The sequence below is a fragment of the Lepisosteus oculatus genome, chromosome 9 (genome assembly GCF_040954835.1).
Source record: "Lepisosteus oculatus isolate fLepOcu1 chromosome 9, fLepOcu1.hap2, whole genome shotgun sequence".
NCBI lineage: Eukaryota > Metazoa > Chordata > Actinopteri > Semionotiformes > Lepisosteidae > Lepisosteus > Lepisosteus oculatus.
This window is the reverse complement of record NC_090704.1, coordinates 37,559,837-37,582,690: the sequence shown is the minus strand read 5'-3', so window position 1 is coordinate 37,582,690 and position 22,854 is coordinate 37,559,837. Positions and strand designations below refer to the sequence as shown.

General features: G+C 35.6%; 1 protein-coding gene across 4 annotated transcripts in view; it reads left to right on the top strand.

The window, feature by feature from the left end:
- myocd (myocardin) overlaps nt 1–22,854 on the top strand; it is a 157,591-nt gene that overhangs the window by 10,538 nt on the left and 124,199 nt on the right. The window lies entirely within an intron of this gene.

The following is a 22,854-nucleotide window of genomic DNA, read 5'->3' as shown; positions in this document are numbered from 1 at the left end:
ATTCATTTTCTAATAACTTAATCCAATTCAGCGTGGTGGGATAGCCAGGGCCTACCACGGCAAGCTATGGGCACAAAGTGGGATACACCCTGGATGGTTCGCTAATCCATCACAGACACAGACATAAACACGGACACAAACTAATTTACACCAGGGCCAATTTTCCCAGAGATCAATGAACTTACGAGTATGTCTTTGGACTGTGGGTGGAAACTGGAGCACCTTGCTAAAATCAGTGCAAAAATGGGGAGAACATTCAAACTCCATGCAAATAGCACCTCAGGTCTGGAATTGAATCCACTGTGCCACCATACCACCATATTATTAATATATAGTATCTCCAAAACCATCAACAATGATGAAGAACTCTCTTGTACTGGTTAGCTGTGCCATATACATTATCACTGAAAACTCAAGAATCTCGATGAAAAGCTTTATTTTGATTGCTCAATGATTTTTTATTATTTGTAAGCAGCAGAAAACATCCTTGTTTTTATTGTAAATAAGGGTACTATTTGGAAGGATTATTCCTCAATGACAGGAGCATTGGATTACAATTTGTGTACACGTTATTTCACTGACTTCATAACAGGATCACTTATCCTTGTTCGTTAAACACAAATACAAATTCTGTCTCAAAGATATAAATGATCTATAAGCTCCTTTGTGTGTTCTGTGCATGCTCTCTACAAAACAACTCTCTACAAAATCTCCAGAATTTATGGAATTCTTTAACAACTGAATATTTGGAGAGGTTACTTGTGCAAATGCCTAGAATTTGTGAAACATTTGTCAAGGCAAAAAGTGGTGATATATGCCTGTCATGTGTATTTGTCATACTGTATATATACTGTATACTGTACCTACTGTACAGGGACCACATGTCCCAGATTCCTCTGGGGAAATTGAGCTGCTGTTCTCGGTTACCTGGCCATTTGCAGGAAGCCAAATGGTCAAGTGACTTTTTAAAAAGCAGGAAGAGGAAACTTCCAGGGTCAGTTCTTCTTCCTCTGTTGAGTGGTGCATACAGTACAGGGGTTCTGTCCTCAGACCCTCAGACAACAGCAATCCAATCTCACAGATTGACTCTGGGAATTTCCTGAAAGTGGTCAGTAGGCTGAGAGTAGTAGCTCATTCCACCAGCGGAATCTGGGGAATACGGTCCCTATAGGGATGTGTTTTTATAATATATATATGCAGTCTGTATACTGTACCTATATTCCTTTATTTATCTTATTTAATCAAATAAGTTGATTGACAGTTATTCTCATTTATGATGACCTGGACAACCATATCCCAGGTGTTTCTGAAACTCAATTCATATACACTACAGAATGCATTAAGGATTTTAATGTTTACTGTAGTTTGTTGCAAACCAACTTTTGATTACAAAATGGGATAGGGTCTGATTGCAATATACTGTAGTTTCATGACCATCTTATTACAGTATAAGATTATATATAGTGGGAACAAGAGAAAAATACCAGATGAATACAAGATGGTAATCAGGCACAGGATAATATTTGCCCTGATGGAAATTGAAACTAATGGATACCATAAACAAACACTTTCTGCTATCCACTAGAATAATAGTACAATTTGGTTTACAGTTACCACACTCATACACATAGGAGACACAAAAAGAGCTGTACTAGAGTGCATGGTGAAATGCAAAAGTACAAATCTTATCTCATGAACTACCACAGCATAAAAAATAAAATTATTTTTCAATATTGATGTCATAAGAGGAAAAATACCCTAGAGAGGATAGAAATCACACCTTATTTTGAAACATAGAGAATAAAGACTTCAAATTCCAGAAAGATTCTGGCTTGATGATTCACAATATTTGGAATGCAACTTTGAATGCATGAACACACACACACACACTTTCCTGCTTTAATTTTCTTCTTTGGAGATTTGAATCTCAATAAACTGACATACTGTATGAGTAAATGTTCTAGAATACACTTATGCATACTGTATATGGATACACGCACATACTCCACTGGTCTGGAATTTATAAATGACGTGGAGAGATATCCAGAGAGGGTTGTCATACTAATCCCTAGTTTACTAATACACTGACGTCTTGGAACAGAGAATCTCCTCTTTAATAATGTACTAAAGACTATAAAGAGGAAGTTATTCCATAAGAGTCATAGAAGCTGAGCATTTCCTCATTTTCCTAGAAAATCTGCACATCATGTGAGTCTCTTGCTTCAAAAATCACTTCACTCAATATGTTATAAGTGTTTATTCTTTGACTTTAAAACAGAGTGGCTTACAGTATACTTGAAAAAACTTCAGTTTTATGTATGATAATTTATTTGAATACTCTACCTTTATGATAATTGTTATAATTAATGTCAATAATCTAGTTTAAGCTGTTTTAATTTATATTGTTTTGCATTATTATATTGTAATGTGTTCTGAAATACTTTATTCTTTATCCAACATGATTTTTTATCACATTTTTTCTCACCTCAAAGGTTTGTTTCAGAACAAAAGCTATGTGAAGCTTTTTTTTATACTCAGTCCTTCAAATGCCAAACTGAAAGCTTTAGTTTTAAGGCCTGAAGGCTATTACCTTATCTAAACCTTTATGTATTTATACTTTAGGATTTAGGAATATTCTGAACTCTGGTCCTTTACTTCAGCTATATAACAATGTAACACTTCTTTTTCATTTTTTGTGTCCCATTTCTTTAAATGAAATTTAATTAAACAAACTAAAGGCTCTTTTTTGTACAGCCTAAAAGCAAATTTGGCACTGTGATTTAAAACCCCTTGTTCTTTCAAGGTTTAAACACCTTGAGCAGACTACGCCTGTGCAGTTTTACATATGACATTTCCTTTATACCTCTTACAAACAAGATGTTTAATTAGTTTCCAGTTTCCCGCCCCCTTCCATTTTAAATACTTGCCCTTTGTATGCACCTAAACATCTGCACAAGGTTAAATGGACATCATTGCTACTATCGGAGATATGTTGTAAATATTTTGAACAAAAAAGGTTCCAAAAACAACACTGGTCAATGTTTACAGAAGGTTTGTAAATATGATACAGAGTTTATACAGTGTAGACATGGAAAGGTTGAATTTAATAGGCAATGAGGTAAAATCATCTTTTGTTGCTGCATTGAAGTACTCTTTACTATAAATTTGGAATCCAGTAAAGTGATGAACTGCCTCTCAAATAAAACCATTATAATTAGAGAATACGTGTAACCATACGTGTTTAGTTTTTATGATTTTTCTGTGTTAACCCACTGCTTCATAAACATTGCAGACTTTATTTACCTCAAAACAAAATACATGAAAACATTAGTGCACAAAAATTATTACATGACTTTGATATCAGCCATAGCAGTCATGCAGATGTTTAGATGTACAGTTTGTGTGGAAATGAAAGATGCTTATTTACTAATTATATTACATCAACAGTTTGCACTTGAAATGCAGTAGTTATCCAGTTTTGATTCAGAGTGAATTTGTAAGCATTGCGGCCATTTTATCTTAAGAAATTAAGAGAAGAAATTCCTTAAAAAAGGAAAAAGTATGTACCACCAAGGTTATGGAGTTGCAGTCCAAAAAAAGTGATCAAAACAATAAAAAGGAGGATGAACGCACTCTACGTATGATAATTCATAATGTGCATTAATAAAGTAATATACTGATGGAGGCTTTTTGTGCCAAAATGTTGACATTGGCAAACTTTCTGAAGCCAACCCTAAATAAAACCCATACTATATCTGCACTTTCTACCTCAGCAACTGTAATACAATGGAACTGAAAACAAACACTGCATCTTTCAAGGGAAACCATGGAAATCAAGTGCCACAGTCACCTGCTGTACCTCGGCATTAGACTTGACTGTACAAGAAGTAGTCAAGAAGCATTATTTAAATATTAAGGCATAAGTGACTGCCAGGAACAACAACACTACTGGATGCATAAGGGAAACCTCGGTACACTGCCTATGGTCTCACTGGCACTGTTCCTCTGTGTACAAGATGAGCAGTGTCCCACTATGTTGGAAAACCGATAACTGCATCCTCCGTAATCAGCACAAACAAATACACTGTCTCTTATCCTCAAGACAAACACTTTTTATATCACAACACTAAACAAGGGCTTCACTCAGTCTGAGGTGATGACCTAGGCAACATGATAGAGCCCGAGAGCTGACATGGAATAAAAAAAACTGGATAAAAACAATGGAGCATCTTGCACATGGCACCATGTGTTGGGAATGAGGAGGTTTCTAAAGAGATCATTAGCGCATATGGGTAGGTGCGAAGCCTGTGAGATTAGGGGGTCTGGGCAATAGAAAAAAGGACACCTATGTACCAAACCAAAATGAAACTGTCAAGAAATAACAATTTTTTTTTTGTCTCAAATGGAGTTTCAAACACAAGTTCTGCAGGTGGCCAAGCCCAAATCTCATACACTTCTACCTACCATATTTTGCTTTTTCCTCCCTTGGTCTAACCCATCATTGCTCTTGTAGCAGTTCCCTGGCTTATTATTCATTGAAAGAAGGGGTTCAGTCAGCCTAGGTACAGATAGGTTGTTATTTTCTTCAGCCAGAATTGGCCAAATAAGACTCACTATTCAAATCATGCCACTTTACTTAGGGTATGACCAAACTGCTGAAACCAAACAAACTCTTTTTATACCTTGCACGTGTATTCCCTCCCTTGCATTGACATCCCAATTTTTTAAATTACAAATGATATAGTGGGTGGCCCAAGAGTGCAAGCAACTGTTCAGTTCTGAATCCACAACAGGAAGAAACTGTTCCTGGGTTCAATTCTGGACCTGGGGTGCTATCTACATGGAGTTTGTATGTTCCTCCTGTGTTCCTATGGGTTTCCTTGGAATGCATCAGTTTCCTCCCACAATCCAAACTCATACTGTTAGGTTAATTGGCTTCTGGGAAAATTGACGTGTTTGTGTCTGTATGTGCCCTGCTATGGACTGGCATCCCAGGGTTTCCCCTGAATGAAGCTGTTAGAAAATGGATGGATGGACAAAGTGAAAGTTTTTCATCCAAATTTGAACAACCTGAGCACTACCATAGGTGAAAGAACATGTTGATTGAATTAATTTTAAAAATTGTATTTATTACCACAAAAGGTTTGATTTTAACATCAAAATGCTAACAAATTTGTGTTAACATATGCTTTTTTTTCTGCAAGTGATTCAAGGACAGTCTCCTGCTGAAAGAAAAGTGTTACAGTTGCTCTTGGCACAACAATTACAATTTTAATTATTAATTAATCTAATATGATTCCACAATGGTATGTGAGCATTCATTTCATTGCTTGCATGAAAACAGTAATTGAGAACGTTTAATCTTTTTAATGCAATAACAAAAATATTTTTATATTACATTTATGTATTTCAATTAATTGGAGCTCTTTGACATCAACAGAACAACACATTATCAATAAATGTCAAGTGGTATTTTTTTCTGATATGCACAGGATGTTTCTGTTGGTAGAAAAAAAGTTTTATCATTTGAGACAGAGAAATTTAGATAAATACGCTTTTTTAATAACCTTGGGCTCAAGTCCTGCACTTTAGAAAATGCTTATTAGTACATAAATTATGCTTTAACAATTCATGACTGCAAATGTTTTCAAAAGAAAAGGCTGTTTTTGTACCAATAGAGAATGTAACAGAACCTCCCTTAACCATTTCACAGCTATACAAGTACAGAGTTCCTACTTCTAAATATTCTAAGATTCTAAAATTCTTAAATTAGTATCATCCACTGAAGTTCAGTACCACCAGTGTGATATTTCAGTGAGTCCCACTACACAGCACATCAGATGGAGCAGTTAGAAATAAGTACACTAATTCAATTTAGGAGGAAATTTAAGCAGGTTAAAGTTGATTTTATGACCAGTGTCATGGGAACTCTACTGGACAAACAGGCAGGATCTCAGTTTAACATCTCATCCAAAGGACAGCACCTCCTTTAATACTTTCTTTCTTTGTCACATACTGGGTATTGATTTGGAAATTCTGGTTTAGAGGGAAGAGTGCCCCCTACTGGTCCACAAACACCACTTTCAGCAGCAATCGTGTTTTCTTTATACGGTGTAGGTCTATAATAATAATAATAATAATAATTGCTTACACTTATATAGCGCTTTTCTGGACACTCCACTCAAAGCGCTTTACAGGTAATGGGGTCTCCCCTCCACCACCACCAATGTGCAGCATCCACCTGGATGATGCGACGGCAGCCATAGTGCGCCAGAACGCTCACCACACATCAGCTATTAGTGGGGAAGAGAGCAGAGAGTAATGAAGCCAATTCATAGATGGGGATTATTAGGAGGCCATGATTGGTTAAGGCCAATGGGAAATTTGGCCAGGACGCCGGGGTTACACCCCTACTCTTTTCGAGAAACGCCCTGGGATTTTTAACGACCACAGAGAGTCAGGACCTCGGTTTTACGTCTCATCCGAAGGACGGCACCTGTTTACAGTTTAGTGTCCCCATCACTATACTGGGGCATTAGGACCCACGTGGACCACAGGGTGAGCGCCCCCTGCTGGCCCCACTAACACCTCTTCCAGCAGCAACCTTAGTTTTTCCCAGGAGGTCTCCCATCCAGGTACTGACCAGGCTCACACCTGCTTAGCTTCAGTGGGTTGCCAGTTGTGAGTTGCAGTGTGATATGGCTGCTGGCCTATATAGGTTTGTTATTCCCAGTAATGGCACAAAAGAGATAAACACAATGCTAGTATATCTAGCAGGATCTTCAATTATGTGCGCATTTTGCACTGATAAAAATGTTATTCCTATGAATTTTGTAAAATGTATTAGTATAAGCAAAATATTTATATTCACAGCAGCGTCATCAATTCAGTACTTTAAAAGTAATAAAAATGTACTGGCAACCAAGGCTGTACATTATATTATGTAGAAATTGTAAGTATAATTTTATAATAAGTAAAGTAAATGCAGTTGCAAAATTAGTTATTAAAAGAAGGTTTTGTCTTCTCCTACAGTAGGCTTCCTCTTTTTTTAAAAGCTATTATAAGATACATTTCTATCAGAACTGCAAATATAGTGTATTCAATCTACTTCAAAATTAAAATCAATTACAGGGAACAATACCCTTGGAAACTAATTTCCATCATTTTAACTACAGCAAATGAATCTGTTTATGTTATCAAACATGCATCAACAGTGAACATTGGTCACTCACATGTAGATTTTCACATTTTTGATTTTATCTGTTTATTTGTGAATGGAAATTGAAAAATTGAACATAATATGTGTATGACTTAATTTAGCTTTCTGAGTCAACATTTACTGAAGTGTTTGGCCCCAGTCTTTCAGAGGTCTAGTAAACCCAGCTTTTAAGAAATTCCCTAATGAGCTTTGAGGATAACTTTTACAGTGATTCAACAGTAAATACAATGGAAATACTTCAATTTAAAATCAAGACAGGGATTAAGTAAGAAACAAACAATGAGTTAGATTTTCTGGGCAAAATCCTTTTTTTCTCTAATTAACTTAACGCAGGAGATGACTTGCAGCACACCAAATTGAAATACAATTGCCATTTTCAGATCAGTAGTTTTAAATCTTGTTTTGGCAACAAGTGATCTTACAGATAATTGACTAAGATGATATTTCTCCTGGGATGCTTTTTGATTCCTTTGTAGTCAAAGTCTCAGTTGGTTGACCTTGGGTCTGTGAGGAATGATAATTAAATAGCACGCATTTGCCTTGCTTTCAGAATGCAAGTATTGTAGTCACTTTTAAATTAAAGCAAATTATACTGTCCTATCTTTGCATTTTTTTACATCCAAATTAGAGTGAGATGCTTTTGCCCTTACAAACAACTAAAAGGTTTAGAGATTTAAAATAAAAGGCTATACTATACTAAAGGGTGTCGCCTGTAATTGACAGAGAGTTTTTTTTTTTACAGTTGGACCAGGAGAACTCATGTGATAAGTAAACAGAACCCTGAATTGCTGGCCTTTTGCTTTAACCCTCTAGGCTCCCCTGGTACTGTTTGATGCTTTACTTGCCTGTCCAGTGGCAAACCCTGGGAGAGTGTACATATTTCTGCCACTCATCCAATCAGAAAGCAGATGAAGGCTCTATGTACTGTTTTTTTTTTACCAGCTTGTGTGGAAACTCAAGGCACTAATCAGTAATATACTTTTTCAACTCTGTCAATGGTTTGTCTTTGGACCCTGTAGCTCAAGCTGTAAAGTCAATCTACTATTTCTGCTGCTATTTCTGTTAACAATACTCAACATTGTATATCATACATGATCTAAGAAGTTTCCATGAAAACGTACAAGACTCAGACAATAACAATTCACCAAATGATCCATTGAATTTTTTACACAGAGTGTACTTGATCTGTATGAAGGCTGTCCCCCTTCCCTCGTCCCGATTGATGGGACATTATAGGAACATTTTCACACATTTGGGAAATATCCAAATGTGGTTGAGTTTAAAAAAACTTTTTTTTTCATTTTCCACTATTCTTAGCAAGTATTCTTGCTAAATAATATTGCTGATCATGGTCTCCTGCAGTGATAGAAATGGATTTGGTTGGTTGGTCCCACTGCACTAAAAAATATTACTGGCATTGAATCGGAGGACCACTTTCAGTCTCTTTTGCTTTATATTCTGTCCTCTCATAAAATTGGACCTTATACTCTACTGATATCATTTATTTGGAGACTTCTTTTCTACTGTTTTAAACCATGTGCAGTAGAGGCAGATGATGTACCAGGGATTATTGCACAGTTGTTCAACAAAGCCAGCTATTTTGAGAGACAGTTGATAAACATGATATAACGAACATTTAAAGATTAATTACATGCTGAAAAATAGACAGGAGCAATACAACATTTTTGGCTGTAGAGCCTTCTTTGGGGGGTATTTTTTCTTTTTGTTTTCCATCTTTGAATTAATCTTTACATGTTCCTTTGTTGGACTGGTGTCACTTCCAGGGTGTATCCCTTTACCTTGCTCCCGTTGCTTGCCAGGATAGACTCTAGATCCCCTCCGAATCTGGATTGGATAAAGTGCTTAGAAAATTGATGGATGATTGTTCCTTTGTTGCCAACACATGCTGAAGCAGCTCCCCACACAAGTGTCTAAATACTGGTAAGAAAAATCTTAGAACTGTAGGGTAAAAACGGTCACTAGCTGCTAATGACACACTAAAGGATCATTCACATCCTTTACAAAGTTGAAGACACTGAATTCTGTCACAATATACAGTAGGTCATTTGTGCTACGGCCAGGCTGTTTCATGTGTCATGATGAAAGTTTGTCCAGTCTAATACATTTGCAGCAATATTTTCTACGTAATTTAGGTCTTCTGATCCAATGTTTGTTTAGAGGATTTTTTCCTCAACACATTGTATAATGCTCGAACATTCTGTTTTCCGTGTTTACCTCATATATATATATATATTTTTGTTAATACATACTGTAGCTCCTGGCATAGGAAAATAACTTAAAAAGTAGGAAATCCTCTTATGTCTGTTCTAGTCTAGCTGGGATTTACATCATATGTCTGTGGATGCAGTGCCTTCCAATTTCATAATGTTTTAATGTAATAGTATTGCATTGGGCACTATTAAAAAAGATTAGTGTTTGAAAGTGACATAATTACTTTCTTGCGCTTCCAAAAAACTGAATTGCTGATGGAGTGAGGTTAGAATGTAGATTGCTTTGGCTCAAACGAAGTGTTACAGTTTAATGCACCATTTACTTTTTGATTGCATTAATTAAGATACTGTTAGCAGAAACGTGTTATGGGCAGTGCCCTTGACAGAGTATTATTTAGACCCAGTGGTCTGTGAAGCAGTCAGGATAGTTCCTGGCACTTGACTCTGTATAGTTGTTTAAAAACAATGGAACCCATAATCTTAAATTATCTGTTAAATTAAAGAGGCTGTGAATCTGCCACCATGCAGTTAATCCATATGATTGCAAGATCCACAATTGGTTTGAATGAAATGCGTTTTATACATAATAAATGCCAGTAAATAGAAGCAAACACAAAATGCTAAGGCCTAAATTTCCAACAGATGCTTAGAGAAGATAAAAAGAGGATAGCAGGTAAAACAGCTTTATTATCTTCTACTTTACAGTAAGTCTGAACTGACAATGTTATAAGAGACCTTTACTACTAAAACTGAAGATTGAAAGAAATTAATTGAACTCAGTTACAGTTTTAGTTAATGCTTCTGAGGTTTGGTTTATGTACATGTTCATAGAACACATGGCTCTAAATAACAGTTTAATAACACGTAAATAACAGACCTTTGTCCTCTTTTTGAAACCTTTTCCACAAAACAATTCTGAGGATGTCTTATCATTTAGGAAATACAGTATGCATGATTTCCGGTTAATGTCAGTCTGTGTGCTTAAGGGTCTTTGCAAAGAACTGTGTGTGATACTTATTGAAATGGGCCTCTCTTGTCAGTATGTAGAAGTGTTAAGATACTTCTTATCTCAAGGTAAAGAAGCATGTTTCCTATCAAACCAATGTAGTGACTGAGTAGTTCCCATGGGAATGCTGAGGATCTAAAATACAGTATAACTCAGTGGCAAGTGGGAGTTTCATAAAACACTACTAAATTATTTAAGAAATTTCTAATAGTACTCTGTACAGTATGTATTTTAGTTCTTTTGTTCTGACCTTTTTGCACAAATACTAAAAGCTATCTTCCTGGCAACAATTACTTTATTTCAGAAGGGCAGACCCCTATGTGTGTCTTTTGAGAGTTTTCTTGGAACTCCTGAGCCTGTTTTGTTCAGTGTTTTGTCTTGCAATAAAAATCTAAACAGTAATATATTAAACTGCATTAAAAATGACAGTGTTTAAGTTAGATGCATTTATTTCCAAGTTAAGAGTTTATGCATTTTACTACATCTTTTCTCTATGAAGAAGCATTACAAAATTAAAAGTTTGTTTTGCTCCATTTTGCTTTATGAATTCATTTTTGTAATAAAAACAGCAAGTTCAGTAGTATCACACGCTTTGGCACCAGGGCTTGACCAATTGCAATTAGAATTCCCAAAACTGACATCAAACTAATTTATTGTAACAATTTCCATCCTTACTTTCCAATGCAAACATTCTCTTATTTCACATTTTGGTTATCTTGTTTCTAAAAACAATGTATGTACACACAGCAAGAATCTCTTCACCCTACTCCAAAAAAACATTTAAAGTAAAGTGCATTCCCTTTGGCTGACGTAGTGTAGTTTACAGAAAAAAAAAGAAATTGCACAGTTTTTTAATAGACAACTGTTCCAAAAGATTTCAGGTTTGATTGAAATTGTATGTAGTTTGAATCCATAAATGATATAAACTTTCATTAGTATAGGAAGCATACTTCCGTCACAGTTTGTGATTTCCAAGATGGAGAGATGCCAGCTCACAGCTTTCCCTAGAGTGAAACGTTTCTGTTGGCAGACACCATGATTGACATTAATTGTGTGAACATTCTTATCATCTGAATGTAGCTTGTTTATGTCTGTGATTATATGTATATTTACTTTGCAGTTTGTTTTTATTCCTGTAGTAAGTAAAATTGTTCTTAGTGAAGGTCACCAGACTATTAGCAGCCAACAAACATAGACACTTGTTAACCATTTACCAAATTTACATTAATATGAAAAAGCAAAGCTCACCAGTTTTCTCATTATATTAAGAAAATGTTTAAAACATGCACAATCAATATTTTTTGAGGCACAACTTTACTTATCACCAAGAAAATAAAAAGAGAAAGCAAAACATTTGATTTGTTTTTGGCATTCATTAATTTGTGTGATTTCCATGTGTGGAAGATTTATTTTTTTCTTTCTTTTAAATTGTGACAGACAGCTAAGGGTAACTCCATAGTGTGGTATCTTTAGTACTGAATATACTGTGCAGAGGACTGTAAAAGGAAAAACTCTACATGTTTTTAATATGTACTGTAACTGCACAAGCTTTGAATAAAATATATTTTATGGCGAACCTTTTGTTTTTATTCATACTGTCGATGAAAACTCAGTCTTCACTCAGGTTGGGAAATTGTCAAACAGAGATCTTTAATTCAGTCAGCTGAAGGGCAGCATATCACAGAGAAAGGGTTTCCCCTAGCACTCAGTAAAACATGCTAACTGGACTGAAGTGACACTTTCCTTTTTATACATTTAAAGTAGGCAAGACTTTAACATATCAAAGGAACATAAGGGAAAAGGGACAGTGTCAGAAGTCAAACAAACAGGACAGAAAGATGCCATTTGGCATCCTGCAATCTCTGGTTGAGTGGGTGTGAAGAATCACAGTGGTCTTCCCGCATAGTCGCTATCTTGACCTTTTCATTCAATCTTCCACAATACTCAATGCATTACTATCTCAATTCAGTGGGAAGGGTGTCTTCAGCTACAAGACATGTGGCTCTCTTAACTACAATCTTGTAGGATTTGTGAAATATTAAATAATTGTCAATAAAGGATGGATTTGATAAGATCTGTCAGGAAACAGAGGCATAGTCTCCTGAAGTGCAAATTGTAGTGGAGAAGGCTGAAATTATAGTAAACCTTGATGCTAACAACCACTGTTTAACTATGTTATGCACCAGAATATGGTGTTTGACATGGATTATACTGGGTATTATGTGCAGTTAATGAAGCATGTTTTACATGGTCTGTGTGGTTGACTATTCAGTACACTTTATGTAACTCAAACACAATTCTGTTTTATCATATTGCTAAAAGTCTATCTCAAGTGCACAGAAGTATGGTTCTATGTTTTTTTTTTATTTAAAAAACAAGTGTTGTCAGAAATGCAACAAAGGCCAAAGCAAGCACCACCCTCATCACAACTGTTACTCAATCTGCTCTTCATAGTTAAATCAACTCCTTTTCGGAATAAATATGCGTGGAGGAAGATTTGGAATTCTGCCACCTTTTGTGTTCAAAATATCTATTACAACAGCTTGGCAAAGTCTGCCATGACTATTCATATTGATGTTTTCTCTTGTATTTGTTCCTTTTTACTGTGCAATTCAGCTTACCATTTATGACCTTTGCCTTTTTATCACTTACCGTATGACATCATTTGTATCTGTATTTGTAGCAGAAGACAATGAAATAGTGTTATGAATAAAAAAGAAGATAGTTTTCAGTCTCACGCTTATTAGTTCAACAAAACAAAGCAAATGTATTGTGACCCTTATCTTAAAGAGATGGTGGGGGGGGGGGGGGGTTTGATAGTGATCAATGGGGAGATGACGATATTACATTGAAGGCCAAATTAAACAAATCGTATCTGATCTCAAGTCGAATGTATCTGACATTGTGGGAGCCTTTTTCTGTTTATTTAATTCTGTAGTTGGCAACATTGGTAACACTCTCCCAAAGCTGAGACAAAAACAGTCACGTTTATGTTGCATTATAAAATATATATTAAAAAGAATCTGTCTTAATTTACACTAATGGACTGGGATCCACATCTGTTAAATGTGTTCAGCCTAATATTATCAGACAAAAAGTGAAGATAAATGAATATATTCACTTAGCATTTTCTTTTATGCACCATTTTTTGTTAAAGAAAATATTAATTAAAAATGGAAGTAATGCATTTTAATTTATACAAATCTCTGGGTAGAATATTGAATTTTCCAAAAAGAAGGAAATGACAAATCAGAATATTTTCATAAGTGACAGTTTACAGTCATTCTTGATTGATTAAGACATTTTTTTAAAACTATAAGTTACAAAATATGAACCCAACTGTCACTCTTCAATTATGAATCTTACAGTAGATGAATACAGTAGATAGATAACAGGGTTATATAAGTATCCAATCTGAGTCCCAGTCATAGACTTAGTCATAGACCTCTAGGTCTCCTCTGCATGTCTTGTTTCTACGTTCTGCATTTTTACGTTTGTATGCAAACATTGTAGGAAAAGTGTTCTGTAATGTTCCCTGACAGTTCGGACAAATGTGTATTAGCACATTTGTAAAAACACCTGCTTTTCAGTAGATAAGTACTGTAGAGACTGGAACACCAGAACATCAAATACAACACCAAAACCTTAAAGTAGGACTTACTGTTCACATCACTAAATATACTTATATTTTTAAGGTTTATTAAACATCTTGGGATGAATCTTTTTTTTAGTACCAAACCATACAATTACCTTTGGTAAGCTTAAAGTTAAAGTAGAATGTTGTTGTTAGTTTTTGGCATATCACATACTTTGTTAGATGCATAAAATAATTATTTAATTTAGTTTTTAACTGAATTAAATCCATATATAATGTTCAATAAACATATTTGGTTTTGTGAAACACTTTAGAATGCCCCTGCAGTGCACATGACATGTTTATGTTGTGGGGAACAAAGTTGAGTTGAATGGAATCAGTTGTGCTTTGTTTAGATTTTAAATGAACACATTTTAAGTTCACCAAGCGTCAGCAAATTATGAATGTCTATATTTGTATAAGATCACAATTTGCAGCACAGGCAGTTTCCCTTTAATTCAAAATGTATCTAAACAAAGGAAAACATAGAGGAAATAAGAGGAAATCCAAACTGATAAATGGAAATTATTAACTGAAGTTTGGCAATACCGATAAGTCAATCTCACACAGCTGTACCTAATCACCATCATTACAAAACTAGCTACATATATATCAAATGCTTCTTTTTGCATTTGTCTCAAGCATTCCTTCTTCACCCAGTCTCCACCTTGCAGCTACTGCTGTTTCACTTACTCTGAATGGGGTTCAGACCTCCTTGTCCCATGGCCAGGAGGCTACTCATTAATCCACTAGGTTAAGCCAACAAGTATTACAAGCATTCACAAAGTATTCAGTTCTTGGATGTTGTTGTCCCTAGTGAACTGGTAAAATATAATGATTGCAATATTGTTAAACCTTACTTGGTTTAATGTCTGTGTACATCAAGTTATGGATAAAATGTATATATCCATTTATTTGATGTTTTCATACTATGGTCTTTTGGCATGAGTATCAGCATTTTAGCATATTGATTAAAACTGAAAGAAAACATTTTTGGAGAGAAAATAAGGGAAAGAACTAGAAATAACAACATAATTGCAAAGTTGTGGTATGTACAGATTTCAAAATGTAAATGTAATGTAACATGAAAGATTTAGTCTCGGACTGTATTCTTTGCACTTCAATAAAACAAAAGCATGAACTCTTAAATTTCAGTCTGTCCCTTAAATACTACGGCAATTGTATTGCTAACATAATCAAATGTAATCAGCTTTTCATGGTGGAAAAAATAAATTACTATTTGTAGATATTCACGAGCAATCCTGACTGGTTTCAACACCATTCTGTTGTTGGTATCGTATTTGAGAAGAACCAATGCACAGAAAACTCTGTCCATGTGAACAATTTATATAGGGTTAATTGCAGATGTAATTCTTAAGAATTAGAATACGTTTCTTCTAAAATGGAACTGTGTATTATATTGCAGGAAGGAACAGTATGTGTTTCAAGAAAATCAACTGAACTTATAAAACATCAAGTAGGTGTTTGATGCACAAGTGTTTTTTATTTAACTTTACTGATAGGGCTGATACAGTGCAACCTTTTAGATCACATGCATTGATGCATTAAGTCACATTAGGTACTGGCTCAATGGTTTTGTGAACTCAATGGTTTTGTGAGCTCCCATAATTATAATATAATATGATTCCAAGATTCACTTCTTCTGGACACAAGAAAATACTTGAAAATTTCATTTTCGAATTCTGTAGTACTTTGTCATCAGTTATTTGGAAAGAATTAGGCTTCACAGCTCTTCTCACTGCTGAGAAGTATGGTCTCTGGAGGTCAGAGAAAAAGCCGGTGGGGATCTGAAATTTCAAATGAAAACATTACTGTTTCCTTTGTTATTTTTTACAAGACAGTCTTGAGAAAAGAAAATTCTTATCATTGCTCTTCTCATTTAGCTGCTATTCAGAACAGTATTATAGGGAATGGAAAACAATGCAGAGAAATTTTTAAAGCTTTGGTCCTTTTGAATGTGTATTTTCACACTTCCATGTTAAAACACATGGTAAATCATGGTAACAGGCCGCACTATGCTCTTTTGTACCGTCTTCTTTTCCAAATGCAGATGTACTAGAATGTCTATTTGATATGCAGTAATCTCATTAATTTTTTTCGTCCTTAGAATGTGTTGAAGTTTTTGTGGTGAAAAACGTGCTCACTTCAATCTCTACCAAGTAATTTACATTAGTTGTGTTGGGGTACCGTTTACAAATGTTCACTGTTTACTGATGTTCAGAAATTGATATTATATACTTTTTTATCCAATAAAACCAGATCATCAGCATATCAGGTTATTAAATCAGGTTATTAAAGGGGTAAGTACTAATCCTCATGGCTACCAAGGTATTTCCTTGTGTTTCCCTCATGCTCAGTTCTCCATACAAATTGAATGCGTATGAGGAAATTGCACATCCTTGTCTCTCTCCATGTACTGCCATGTTACTGTCCTGCTAGGTGGTGTGTTTGTTTTGACTGTCTGGTCTTTTTAATAATAATAATTATTATTATTATTATTTCTTATACTTATACTTATACAGCGCTTTTCTGGACACTCCGCTCAAAGCGCTTTACAGGTAATGGGGACTCCCCTCCACCACCACCAATGTGCAGCATCCACCTGGATGATGTGAAGGCAGCCATAGTGCACCAGAAAGCTCCCCACACACCAGCTATCAGTGGGGAGGAGGGCAGAGTAATGAAGTTAATTCATAGATGGGGATTATAAGGAGGCCATAATTTGTAAGGACCAATGGTAAATGAGGCCAGAACGCTGGGGAACGCTTTTTTTCGAGACGCCCTGGGATTTTTAATGACCAAATAGAGTCAGAACCTCAGTTTTACATTTCGTCTGAAGGACGGCGCCTGTTTACAGTTTAGTGTCCCCATCACTATACTGGTGCATTAGGACCCACATGGACCACAGGGTGAGTCCCCCCTGCTGGCCACACTAACACCTCTTCCAGCAGCAGCCTTAGTTTTTCCCAGGAGGTCTCTCATCCAGGTACTGGCCAGGCTCACACCTGCTTAGCTTCAGTGGGTTACTAGTTGTGAGTTACAGAGTGATATGTAAATTGCACTTAAGGCAAAGGATGGTATACAGTATACTGGAAAACCATATTGTATCAGGAATTTCCAGGCATCACATGTGATACTTCAGTAAACTATGAAAATCTCCAAAATGGAACAGAACAGGAAGATGTAAGCGCGTTGTGAGGTGAGAGTCATAGATGAAGAAGGAACCTGATCCAACTATTCAAAATCTTCAAAGTCTTCAACAGTCAAATCAATATTGACTTCATAATAATTTACAGTAAGACAGACTAGACATAACAAGTGGAAAATATCTTAAAGTAAATGTCTCAAGACTAGGAGCTTCTCAAGTGGCTCAACTGATAAAAGAGCTTGCCCATGTGCAGGTTAAACACTGTGAACGTGGGTTTAAACCTGGGTCACATCACTAGCCAGCCGTGACCAGGATTCCCAAAGTTTTGGTACACAATTGATTAACCATGTAACAATATTCACCTAATGTACTATATCAATGTGTATAATGTAATTTGAAGTTTATCTTTGAAAAACACAGTATTGAAAAGCAGTATTAGTTCAATCTATAAATTCTCAAAAATGATTTTAAAGACCATGTGTGAGTTGCTATTGAATAGAAAGGCAGTATACTGTATCATTTGTTCAGGGCGAATAACATGCTAGAAACATGAAATCTCAAAACAGCTTCTGAAAAAATATGTAATTATGGTTTTTAATGATTTGACACATTCTCCGAAATACTACTGTATTGCATCTATTATTAACAGGAAAGCGTGACTGAATAAACCAAAGTAGCCCTGTACCCTGTTCTGTTAATCACACTGTTAAAGTGCATAATCTGTAGTAACACAATGACTAATTGAGATTTAAGTATTGCAATCGGATTATTAGGAATCCAACTGCGGCAAATGGCGACCTCCTAGCCACAAACTGTGACCCTCAGCCAGCATATCACCAGATTACACATGTGTGTTCAGGTGTTCGGCACCGTGCAGCTTGCAGAACCCCACTAGTCTCCTATGATGTATCTGTGGTCAGCAAAAGATCTTTAGTTCCTCTTCTCCAGTCCTCAATATTCCACTAGACGAGCCGGAACCAATGAATTCCTGTACATCTCCATTTCCCTTCCTCACAAAATAAAACATTTTCACTCACTGGAACCCCTGGCACACTAAACTGGGCTCTCCCGTCCTCACCAGTCTTCACTTTGTTCCCCATCTCTTCAGAGACCTACTGGTGTACCTTACCTGGCCTAGCTGTTTATGCCCAGCTTTCCCATTATTAACAGTATTTTGTAATAACTCCACAGAGTATTAAAGCCATATCCAGGAATACAGCATTTATCTTGTACATTCTAAAATTTACTCTGGATCGACCTTTCATAATTAAATTCAGTTCCTAACAAAATTCATTTTTCTTTAGTGCATTTAGGCCCTTCAAACTTGCACCATCACACCAATTCATAATGGTAAGTGACTTTGATGAGAGTACATCAGCATTTTGGAGATCTGAAATACAAGCATACACCTGACTACAAGCCCTGTTACTTACAGTTTCCCTTACTGAAAATATTGACTTCAACCTACTTGTTTTATGTCAAATCTGGTTCTTTGATTATTTCTAATTTTAAATAATATTTTACCCAGTATGTCATACTGGGTAAAATATTATTTAAAATTAGAAATAATTTAAGTAAAGGGTAAGTACAACAATCTGTAAAAGATTAGTCCCAAAAGAAGCTTTCTTCCTCAAAATAATAAAATTGAATATCACACATTAAAAGTGTGTCATTTTTAAACAGGAAAACTTGTAAAACCCTGTAAAGTAGTCCATCACTATTTGAATAAGCTGTAAGACATTAATGACAAAGTATTTACATTAGGAAAGGCTTCACAAATTTACTCTTTATTCTGGGAATAAGTTATCTTACACTGATAGGAAACCCCCATTATAGAAATGTGTTTTCTAACTTGTCCTTATTTGGAACTAAATGTGTATTTTTTTAACTTTGAAGGTTGTGTTTCCCAGAACTGAACTATACAGTTTATACTATAACTAATTTTGCAAAACATTTTCCAATAAAAATTGACAAAGACAAGATCACCCAGTAGCCCCATTTGTGAGCTCATTCTTTTTTTTGCATGTTTATCTTAGCCTTTCAAGTTACATCACTGCAAATAAAAAGATAAATATAATAGCAGATTTATTATTAAGCAAACATAAAAGTCTTAATAAAAAACAAACAGAATTTCCCATATCTACTGGAGCCACAGTTTAAAACTGCTCTGAAGTGGTTTCTGTTATCATATTCTAACAACAGTACTATGAGACTCAAAGTTTTCTTGTTGGCTTGTGAGTTGTTAATGCCATGTCAGTATCATGAAAATATGAAATGAAGTAAAGAAAAAATCAAGATAAATCTAGATGTGACTGCATTTGAAAATATTTGAAAAGGACTATTTGTTAGTGAAATAAATTGTAAAATATTTTAATAATTAAAAAAAAATCTTAGAACAGCGCACAGATACTGTAACTTTGTTTTCTTGTGCATATGAAATAAAACCACTGAAAATCTTGCATTTTGGGTTATAAATTTCGAATCCACAGTTACTGTATTGTTGTGCCACCCACCATTCCCCATTGTGGAAGCTCTTGTATTAATATGATACACAATAGATCAAGATATTTAACAATCAGCCTCTGAAACTCTCACTGTTCAAACCATCTACTTTCACACTGTGACCCTACAGTCGTGTTTAGGCATTAGAGGGAGCACAATCACACCAATGCTCAAAGCTCACTGGCAGTTAAGCTAGATTCAGTTTAGCTAGAGAATCAGTATTAACGCTTATTAAACCAGATTATGGACAGTAAATCATAGAGATCATATTCAAATTAGAAGGTTCTGGACTTTGAGCAGTGGGCTTTTTGGTAGCCCAATTTTGATTTGAAGATATAAACAGTCAGTTTTGAGAAAATGTATTTGTAATATCTTTTGTTTTTGTTTTTTTTCTGGTTATGTTTTGGCAGCCTGAAGCATTTTCAGCACTTTTTGTATTTAAAACACAAACTTAAAATAAAGAAAGCTGCAAACCTTAGCTATGAACGGTTTTATTAGCCAGCAGCTATATCACCCTGCAACTCGCTGTCTTTCAAATGAGAAATAAAACCAAGATCCTGAAGCTCTAATGAGAAATAAAACCAAGGTCCAGAAGCTCTAAGGTCATTAAAAATCCCAGGGTGTTTCTCAAAATGAGAAGGAGTGTTACCCCAGTGTCTTGGCCAAATTTCCCATTGGCATTTACCAATAATGGTCTCCTAATAAGCCCTATCTATGAGCTGGCTTCATCGTTCTGTTCTCCTTCCCACTGATAGTTGGTGAATGGTGAGCGCTCTGGCTCACTATGGCTGCTATTGCATCATCCAAGTGGATGCTGCACATTGGTATTGGAGGGGATTCCCCATTACCTGTAAAGCACTTTGAGTGGAGTGTCCAGAAAAGCGTTATATAAGTTTACAGGATTACTATTATTAATTAACAAGGAAATTATTAAAATATGCCTTGTTAAATAGCAGATTAATTCTTGTTCTCTGTGTCTATAAGGGTGTGGGGTCACAAAGAATGCACTAAACTACAATTTAATTTGAATATTTAAAATGAAATGGGTGCTGAGTGTGGAAGCTCCTGGTCTAAGCCATCAGCTTTTATTCGAAGTGTTCCCTATTAAGGATTCTTAATCAATTTGAGAACTATTGCAGCAGAGATACTAGTGCAAAAGAGACCAAAACAACATTAAGAGTTCCTGGACATGGTGGAAATTCAGTCTAACCTAACAAAGAACACAGGTAGATCACACGTAGAAAATAACTATTGCATAGGTTCTGTTTTATAGAACTGTTTTCCTTAGAAGTCTGTTTTCTATTTTAAGGACATGCACAGTATGACTAATTATTCCCAATAAGTCACACTAGTAATTGTTCTGCATACATATATATTAGATACACACACATATACTAATCGGAGGCTTGCTTTACTGGAATAATAAATTATTTATAACTAATGCCAGACAACATAGATAAAGATGGAATTTCCAAGGAAGGTCAGTAAAAAGTTAGCCATATCACCCTGCAACTCACAACTGGCAACCCACTGAAGCTAAGCAGGTGTGAGCCTGGTCAGTACCTGGATGGGAGACCTCCAGGGAAAAACTAAGGTTCCTGCTGGAAGAGGTGTTAGTGGGGCCAGCAGGGGGCGCTCACCCTGCGGTCCGTGTGGGTCCTAATGCCCCAGTATATTGACGGAGACACCATACTGTAAACAGGCGCCGTCCTTCGTAAAACCGAGGTCCTGACTCTCTGTGCTCATTAAAAAATCCCAGGGCTCTTCTCGAAAAGAGTAGGGGTGTAACCCCGGTGTCCTGGCCAAATTTCCCATTGGCCCTTACCAATCATGGCCTCCTAATAATCCCCATCTATGAATTGGCTACATTACTCTGCTCTCCTCCCCACTGATAGCTGATGTGTGGTGAGCGTTCTGGCGCACTATGGCTGCCGTTGCATCATCCATGTGGTGGTGGAGGGGAGTCCCCATTACCTGTAAAGTGCTTTGAGTGGAGTGTCCAGAAAAGTGCTATATAAGTGTAAGCTATTATTATTATTATAAAAAAGCAAAACATATTTGAAGAATATGTAATTTCTCAGTAAGGGACAGACTTGTTTGTTGGGATTTAAGGAGAACAGAACAAGTATTTATATTTTTTAAAGAATACAAAATGCATTAATCCAAGGGTGTTTTTTTGTGTCACAGAAGAGCATATTAGTGGTCTTGTAAGGTCACCGAAATAGACCATATCTGGCTTGAGCCCACTGAGCAGTTTACTACAGTAATGTAATACAAGTAAATGTGTATGTATGGCTTGCTTTGTTTTATTGCCAGATGTTAAGGGAGAATTAATGTGTCTATCCACAAGGGTCATTTGTGTTTATATATAAAAATGTAAAAAAAATATACTGTACACTAGTAGTGAATATGAGAATCCTTCATTCTTAAAACTTTTGAAAAACAAAACAGAAAAAATTGCTTAAAAATACACACAGACATTCTACAGTATTATCTTTACCTGATGAAAGAAGATGGTTTTAAAAAATCTTAAATGGATGTTTAGCAAATATTTGTACATATTCAAAATCTAACAATATAAAGTATGACTACATTATACTATTAAGTCATTGATACTGTCAGACTGTCCTGCTTTCATAGTACATATACTCAAGAGTATTGCAGCTCTTGAATCAGCACAATGGAAAACCAGTTCGTGGTTTAAAGGAAACATAATACACAGAGATAATAAAGGGAAGTTAATATTTTAGACTGGACCTACATGAGGACTTTATTCAGGTGTTCAAAATCCTGAAAGACATTGAATTTCGTGTTTTCAATTTAATTTATTACATTGATTATAACCAAATGAGAACTTTCTTAGATATCAAGGTATGAGCAAACCGAGATGGCTTCTTTCAATTTGTAGCATGTCCTATTATTTTGAACAATAACTTAACAGTTTTGTAAATTTCTTAATATATTTACATAATCAGTGAAGGTCGGCCAGTTGCATTCAACATCCCTTAATCTCATCCCTAAACAAATACTGATAAGCTATTCCAATGGTTAATTGTAGTTGATTTGAAAACTCAAGTGGAGAACATAACATAT